The 7,682-nt window shown below is 32.2% G+C and overlaps 1 pseudogene; it reads left to right on the forward strand.

Moving 5' to 3' along the window:
- Positions 1-2,960: 2,960 nt before the first annotated feature.
- LOC122596305 lies at positions 2,961-6,318 on the forward strand (annotated as a pseudogene).
- The last annotated feature ends 1,364 nt before the right edge of the window (positions 6,319-7,682 follow it).

Below are 7,682 nucleotides of genomic sequence, written 5' to 3' on the forward strand. Positions count from 1 at the left end.
ACCGGTTTCAAATGATTTATTGCTTTTTAATAGTGTTTTACTTTTACCGAGAATGGATTTTGACTTGTGAAATGTGAGAAACATTGTTTGCTGATCATTTCAAAGCCCACATGGTGTTTGCGCATGTAGGCCCTCAAATGATTTACTGGAAAGGTCTTGTGCATTTCTCGCAGCACAATCCCTTTTCTGGATGGAACCATTGCTTCCTGTGGCCAAGTATGTTTTTCTTTTTAATGGAGAGTGAATTCTGCAGTGACTAGTTTACTAGTGGTTTTGCTGCAACTAATTTGTACTACTAAAATGCAAATAGAAATACTGAAGTTTGTTGGGAACGAGCAGACTTAAAAAATTCTCGCTGCTTATTTTGCAATAGGATTCTAGCTTTGAAGGTTTTTAACAAGATCATTGCAGCGCATTCTATCCTTTTATTGTTGACCAGTACGATGACTTGTCTTTAACAGCAGTTTTCTGATGACAAATTCAGCACAAGTTAGTGGCTTAATTTTCAATACTTGCTACTGGAAAAATTTCACTTTCGGTTGAATGAGTTCACATCCATCCACTCATATGGGTCGGGTCATACCATTCATTATCGCCTTTAAGGGGGATTTGGTCACATCTCAAAGCTTGTTATAGTTCATCAAGTACTAGAAATAAAGATTTTGCCTCTAGAGCTATGGAGGTTAAGCACTCAAACGAGCCAGTGAACGTTTTTAAACTAGCATAGTACCTGTGCAATGCGGTGGTGGTTGTGGCGGCAATGGTGTAGTAGTGGGGGAGACTGTTGGTGGTGGAGGCGTCGTCAAATGGTGTAGATAATTGATGTAAAAGATTAATGGAGATATTTTAGATAAATGACTGATATTGTAATTTAATCATTAATGGAATTTTAGATAATTCATCCATAACTTTTAAAGAGAGAGTTATTTTATTTATTAAGTAATATAAAAGTATAGATTATGTGTATATGTGAATTAGGATTAAGAAATAAGGGTATTTTTGGTATAAAAAAGTGCTGAATTTTCTAAAATAGAAGTGGTCAATATGCTTTATAAGGTATTTAGATACCATAACTTGAAAGTTTTTCTCTTTTACTTTCACAGTTTTTTGGTCTGGTGGCTTTTGAATATATCTGTAAGACTGTAACATAGAAGAAATAATTTTGTGTTAAAATATAAATTTTTTTTCAGGACCTAAATTAACTTAGTTAAACTTCAAATATCTATCTCTATGTCTGTCTTTCTATATGGAAAAAGACACTCTGAGCTTGTCATATTAGCATATTTCTATATGGCATTACCATATTGATCCGAGTGACACGTGTTAGCCACACCAGCTTCTTCGTAAGCAATATAAGAATAAAAAAAAACCAAAAATAAAATAACCTAAGAGGTGTATACAGGAATGAATGTACTGAGTGGGAGAACATTTTCACACTATGAAAATTATTAAGTTTCTTGAATATTAAGACACCTTTTTATGTATTACTAGAAAAATTGCAGTCTAATACAATAAATATTAATTTCGATGAAGTTTTCATATTGGTGTTGGTTAACTTAAATAAAACCAAATTATTTAAAATAAACTTTGATGAATAGTTAAAAAAAAAAAGGCTTTTGTAACCGTTTTTGAACATGCTAGAAATTAAACTTAATTATATGCATCTAAAATAACTTAATTTTTATTATGTATTACGGAGTAATTGTTTATTTTATATAAAAGTTTTTTAAATTTTATTTTAGACATAAATAATATATATGGTTAATGATGCTCAACCCAGCTGCTAGAGACATTATCGGTTTTATCCAATGTTATGATTTTGATCCTCATGAATGGTAAAACTTAAGGGCGCGTTTGGTTGTAGAAAATGTTTTCTAGTTTTTCATTTCTAATTTTTTAGAAAATGAAAGAAGTTTTTATTTTCTATAAAACAAATAAAAATTTTGAAAACGCGTTCTAATTAGAAAACATGTTAGAAATGTGAGGGGAGGGGATGAATGAAATGGAAAATGAAAATGAAAAATGAAAAACAAGAAAAAGATGTTTTCAAGTTATCTATGAAAAAATGGAAAACATTATTTTTGTTTTCTTAGAAAACATTCTTAGAAAACTATCATTAGAACGCGTTTTATGTTTTTCATGTTTTCTTGGAAAACAAAAATGGAAAACAGGGGTGTTTTCTGCAACCAAACGCCCCCTAAGGTTTTTTCTTTGAATATTTGTAACAAGTCATGATCAATATCTTGTTGTGTAGGATACATGTAAAGTTTAACTATTACAAGGAGGGTCTTCTAAAAAAACCTGTATATATGCGGGTACACAGTCTTTAGATAAGAGAGTATACAATTTGGCTAGTTGGATTTGGATATATAATGGAGCTATTCACCATATTATATTTTGGGGAAAGGTTAGGTAAAACATGCAATACCTATCTTAGATAAAGCAGAGATAATTATGTAAAATTTAGGGGGGGATTATGTAAAATGCAGGGGGGTTTTGTTTGTTTATCAAATTCAAAGGTTTAATTTGTAAATTTTTTTAGGATTAATTGTATGGAAATATAATTAACTATGGTCAAAAAGTTATTGTGTGTATTAACTTAGAAAACCTCTATTGTATGCATGAACATTGTAAAAATGTTTAAGTTATGTAAATCAATAAAAAATTTACACGTGACAGCTCATATGAGGTGTCACGTACACATGTTACATGACTTGAACATTTTTACAAAGTTCGTGCATACAATAGAGGTTCTGTAAATTCATGCATACAATAACTTTTTGGCCATAGTTAATTACATTTTCATGCGCTTAAGTACAGACAGTACCTAAGATAGGGATTTTTTTTTCCTTATATTTTACTTTACAAGAAAATTACACTCAATAAAATGTAAATAACATTTCTCTCTTTATGAGTAACAAATGACAACGACAATTTGGCAACGGGTACTTACCTAATGTAAATAACATTTCTCTCTTTATGAGTAACAAGTACAAACCCTAATTAGCAAGCTTTCTGATTGTCCGATCAATTTGGCAACAGGTACTTACCTCATTTTCTAGTAATAATCTAAAACGTATTTTGTTAATTACTAAGAATTAGGTACAGTATTGTCATTCTGATTCTTTGGATTCTTGTTACATTTGATGCTTACATTTTACATATGTAGCTTGCTTGTTCATTATATTTGATTATTTTAGTTGATATCATATCATGACATGTTTCTTACTTTCCGTCATAAAGGGGTGTTTGGTTTTTGTGGTATGGAAATGAAGGAATTGACTTTTCATTTCCAATACAAGTGTTTGGTTTTTGTAAGTCTTCCACGGGTTTAGGGTCCCAATACCTCGACGGTGTACGGGGGAGGTTGAGAGGTAGACAGCCTTACCTCTGCCTAGGTAGACACCCTAATTATCACTCAAATGTCTTAAAAAAGATGCATTGGACGACGCAACCCCCTTCACGCCGTCACTGGGGTGGCTTCCTCTTCCATCTCGTGTGTGGCATTCACCTCACGCCCGCTTAGCAGGGGACATTTTACTTTTATTGCAAAATTAATTGGTGATTGTGTGTAATTATATGCTTTTAGAAAAGAGGCTAAGTTAATGAAATTGTATCTAACTAGTCATAAACACACAATACGTATGTATTAATGTGCGGTGAATTTTCAAATCATGTAATATGTTTACAGGCCCGTCCCGTGGATTTTAAGTACCCTGCGCGATAACATAATTGAGGCCCTCTAAACACAAAAAATTTCATAAATAATAGGAAAGTTAGTATATGTAAAACTTTCAAATAATATTGTAAAATAGTATGTTAACAAAAATTTATTGTTAATATACTAAAAATATATATATAGGTTGTAATAATTTATACAAGTATTTGAAAACTAACAGAAACTAAAAACGAAAAACTTAATTATAGTCTAAAATTACATGAAAGTAACAGTCTAACAGAATGAAAATGAAACTAATCACAAAAACATATTTAACTAGCTTTGAATTACATAAATAAATTACTATGTCGTGTATGTATCAATGTAAAAGTACCAATTAATATTCCTATCGTGTGGACTGTGGAGGCGTGGAGCCGTAGAAGAAAGATGGACTTGGACTACATATTACTTAGTCATTGACTAAATTATAATATATATGAATCTACACATAATATAATTGGTGCCCTTATAATTTGTGTGCTCTGTTATATTGAGCCGGCTGCTCGTGTTAAGGGACGGGCCTGTATGTTTATATAACTTTTAGTTCATTAGCATTGTATGTATCCGGTTGCCACTCAATCATGTAAACAATATTTTTTTTTGCTAATGTGGCACTCTCTTTATAGGTTATACATAAAATAGCAATGTATTGAAAGCTTGATACATACAATAGCAAACTAGCAAGCTTGTTACATATAATAGCGTTGAACTCAAAGTTGGATACCTAAAATAGCAAATCGTGACAAGTTAGATTCATTTTAATGCATTTACTATTTATAAAGACGTTCTAAGTTAATCTTTCTATCTATGCTAGTTTTATGTGCATTTCAGATTTATAAGGTTGTTCAGCTAACATGTTTATTAAGCTGGTTTTGTGATGTGTATTATATAAAATTGATCTCAAATAGATCTTAACAGTAGCTTAATTTGCAGCATTGTTTAATATTGGCTCAACCAGAATATTCTGAGATGGATATGATTAGCAAGCTCCAGTATTCTGAGATGGATATGATTAGCAAGCTCCAATATTCTGAGATGGATATGATTAGCAAGCTCCCTTTGGGCATACTAGAAACCATCCTATGTCTTCTACCAATTCAAGAGGCAGCAAGGACAAGTATCCTTTCTAAGGAATGGAGGTACCATTGGATGTGAATTCCTAAACTTGCTTTTATTGAGGATACGTTTCAAGTGTCATCTGATGGGACTGAGCTCCCTGTTTTGGATCCACAGGCTCACTTACAAAGTCATAGGCAAAGGATGGCCACGAGGTTTAAAATTTTCTATGCTATATACCAAGTTCTGGTAATGCACGAGGGGCCAATACATGAGTTCACCCTTTGCATAGACGCAGAAAAAGCAACTGTTGAGATCGAGCATATACTATTTCTTTTATTGAGGAAAAATACTGTCAAGAAATTAAGACTTGACAATATCGGGGAATATATGTTACCCTTGTCTGTTTTCTCCTTGCGTCAGTTAACAGAGATGTATCTGGTTGGTTGCCATCTCAAGCATGAACCAACATTCAATGGATTTGGTAGCCTTACAAGCTTATGTGTTCAAGAGGCAAGGACCACTAAAAAAATGCTTCTGCATCTCTTATCTAACAGTCCATTACTTAAGAGTGTGGTAAGTTCTTGCTGAAATAGAATATCAATCCTCATCCCTTTTAATAAGTTATCTGAATATTGTAATTGTTGCAGGATCTTACTAATTCAGTTATCCTTTGTGACGATTCCACCATAATCAACCTATTCGAGCGTTTTCCCGTGATTGAAAAGCTGTCTATCTGTTTTTGGCTCATTAAGGTAATATATCCTTGTGTTATGTAATCAGTTGAACTTGGATTTATCTTTTGCATATTAGTAACTAAGTTTTTTCTACGGTTCAAGTGCTTGCTGAAGAGGGACTTCCGGAAGAACTTCCGACTACATTGGTCCACCTCAAATACTTATTTATAGAAGATACAAGTCTCGTTCACAAATATGGGTTGCCAAGTATTGCACTTTTGATCAGAAGCTCCCCAAACTTGGAGAAACTTAAGATAGAGGTAAATAACATAAAAGTCTATTTTGTATCCTAATTGTTTTGATACTTATGCCAAAACATGCTGACACAATAAATGCAAGTGTAGATTTTAGATGATTCATGGTTTGATATATATGAGAGAAATGACTCTGACTCTAAGCTTGAAGAAGATTATTCAGATATTTATTTGGAGCATCTGTACGAGTTAGAGATTATAAATATGATTTGCAAAAAGACTCAGCTTGATTTTGTGAAGTTGATCTTGGCCAAGTCACCTGTTCTGAAGAAGGCAACTATATTCCTCAACAACGACGTTGATAAGAGTGAAGAGTTTGAGATATCAATAATTCTCTTATCCTGCCGACGTGCTTCACCTTCGGTAAAAATCATTATTGAATTTGTTGAGGGCTCCTGAAGTAGCATGCAGTAGCTCCAGAAATGTAATGTAAACTTTAGAGAAAGCGAGTTTCTGTGACTGTTGATTGCATCTTCAGCTTCGTTAATGTCGATATTGCTTTTAGCCATATGTAATGTTATCTTTGCAGTAATTTTATTTTTCCTTATGAGAACACTTATGTGCACTTGTGTTTGGATCTCCTGCTACCTTCAGCAGAAAAGTCAAGAAGATGTGCTCGAGATGAACAACTTCAAGAGACTTGTGTACTCATCTGTTTTATTTCTTCATCGAGTGAGTGAGGTGAACTGGTTTGTAACCATTTCATTGGTGGTTCCTTTTTGCAACCTTTTGTATTTGTACTAGTTGAATTATAGAGAGTGCAAAATGAGATGGTTAATGACTATCAGACTTACCCAAATTGAATTTAAAAGTTAATAATTAAGTTTACAAACATAAAATTTGTAAGTTGAAAAGATAATTTGAAGATACCTTTTCAAAAAAGATAGACTTCAACCACACATCTTTTTCTTTCCATTTTTTCTTTCTTCCTCTTTTTCTTCCATTTTTTTTATAATTATAATTCTAAGGCCCTAGCCTAGATTAGGACAAAGTCTGCTAGGTTGATCACTCTATCACCAATCATTCCTATAGTCTATCACCCCGTTAGCTACCCCTTATTAATATTTGTAAGGACGAAGCTCGTACTGTATTATATCAGATAATGTGTTTTTTTTTGGAATATGTTTTTATTTTAAATAATATAAAATATATATAAAAAAAATTCAAAAATGAAAAATGAGAATGAAAAACATATAAAATCATATCAAAAAGGAAAGATACAAGGAGAAAATGAGTGAGTGAGATTTGTTCCCTTGAATTTTTTTAAAAAGATATCCTCAAATTAACTCACCCCTTTGAAAATTTAATATTCAATAGGACTATACGGAACTCTATCACGATTCATGATCCACCATTATCATCTCTGAGAAAAACGCCTTGAGATTCATTTATGAGGAGAAAGCTTCAGAGAAACTCAAATTTGACACCATGCTTAAGGAAAAAATCTCTCTCAAGTCCCAATCTACGTCTCACGTATTGCAAATAGGCGAGCACTTGGAATCCATATTATGCAAATAAGTGACCCACTTAAAATTACTATAGTAGTTATATGAAATTGAATTATTATAATTTTTAATTTTAAATGGATTACTCATATTTATTAATTCTTTAAAAACTTAGAATTTATTTTGTCCTCGAACATTAGCTATCAGCCTATCAAGTATCAAGCATGATAACAAAGTTATATGGTAATTTTTCGATGACAACCCTTTTAAAAGAAATATAGGTTTCAAAATTTTTAATTTATTATAAGTTTATAAAAATAGTATAATGTTAATCAATTGACAACACACAAAACGGATAAATAATTTTTAGAGTTAATTGTAAAATTAGTCCCTGTGGTTTGTTCAATTTCGCAACGGCAGTCCCTTTTTGACTATTGTTGCAAAGGGTCTCTGTTTTTACAATTTTTTGGGG

This window comes from Erigeron canadensis, chromosome 1 (assembly GCF_010389155.1).
Source record: "Erigeron canadensis isolate Cc75 chromosome 1, C_canadensis_v1, whole genome shotgun sequence".
Taxonomy (NCBI): domain Eukaryota; kingdom Viridiplantae; phylum Streptophyta; class Magnoliopsida; order Asterales; family Asteraceae; genus Erigeron; species Erigeron canadensis.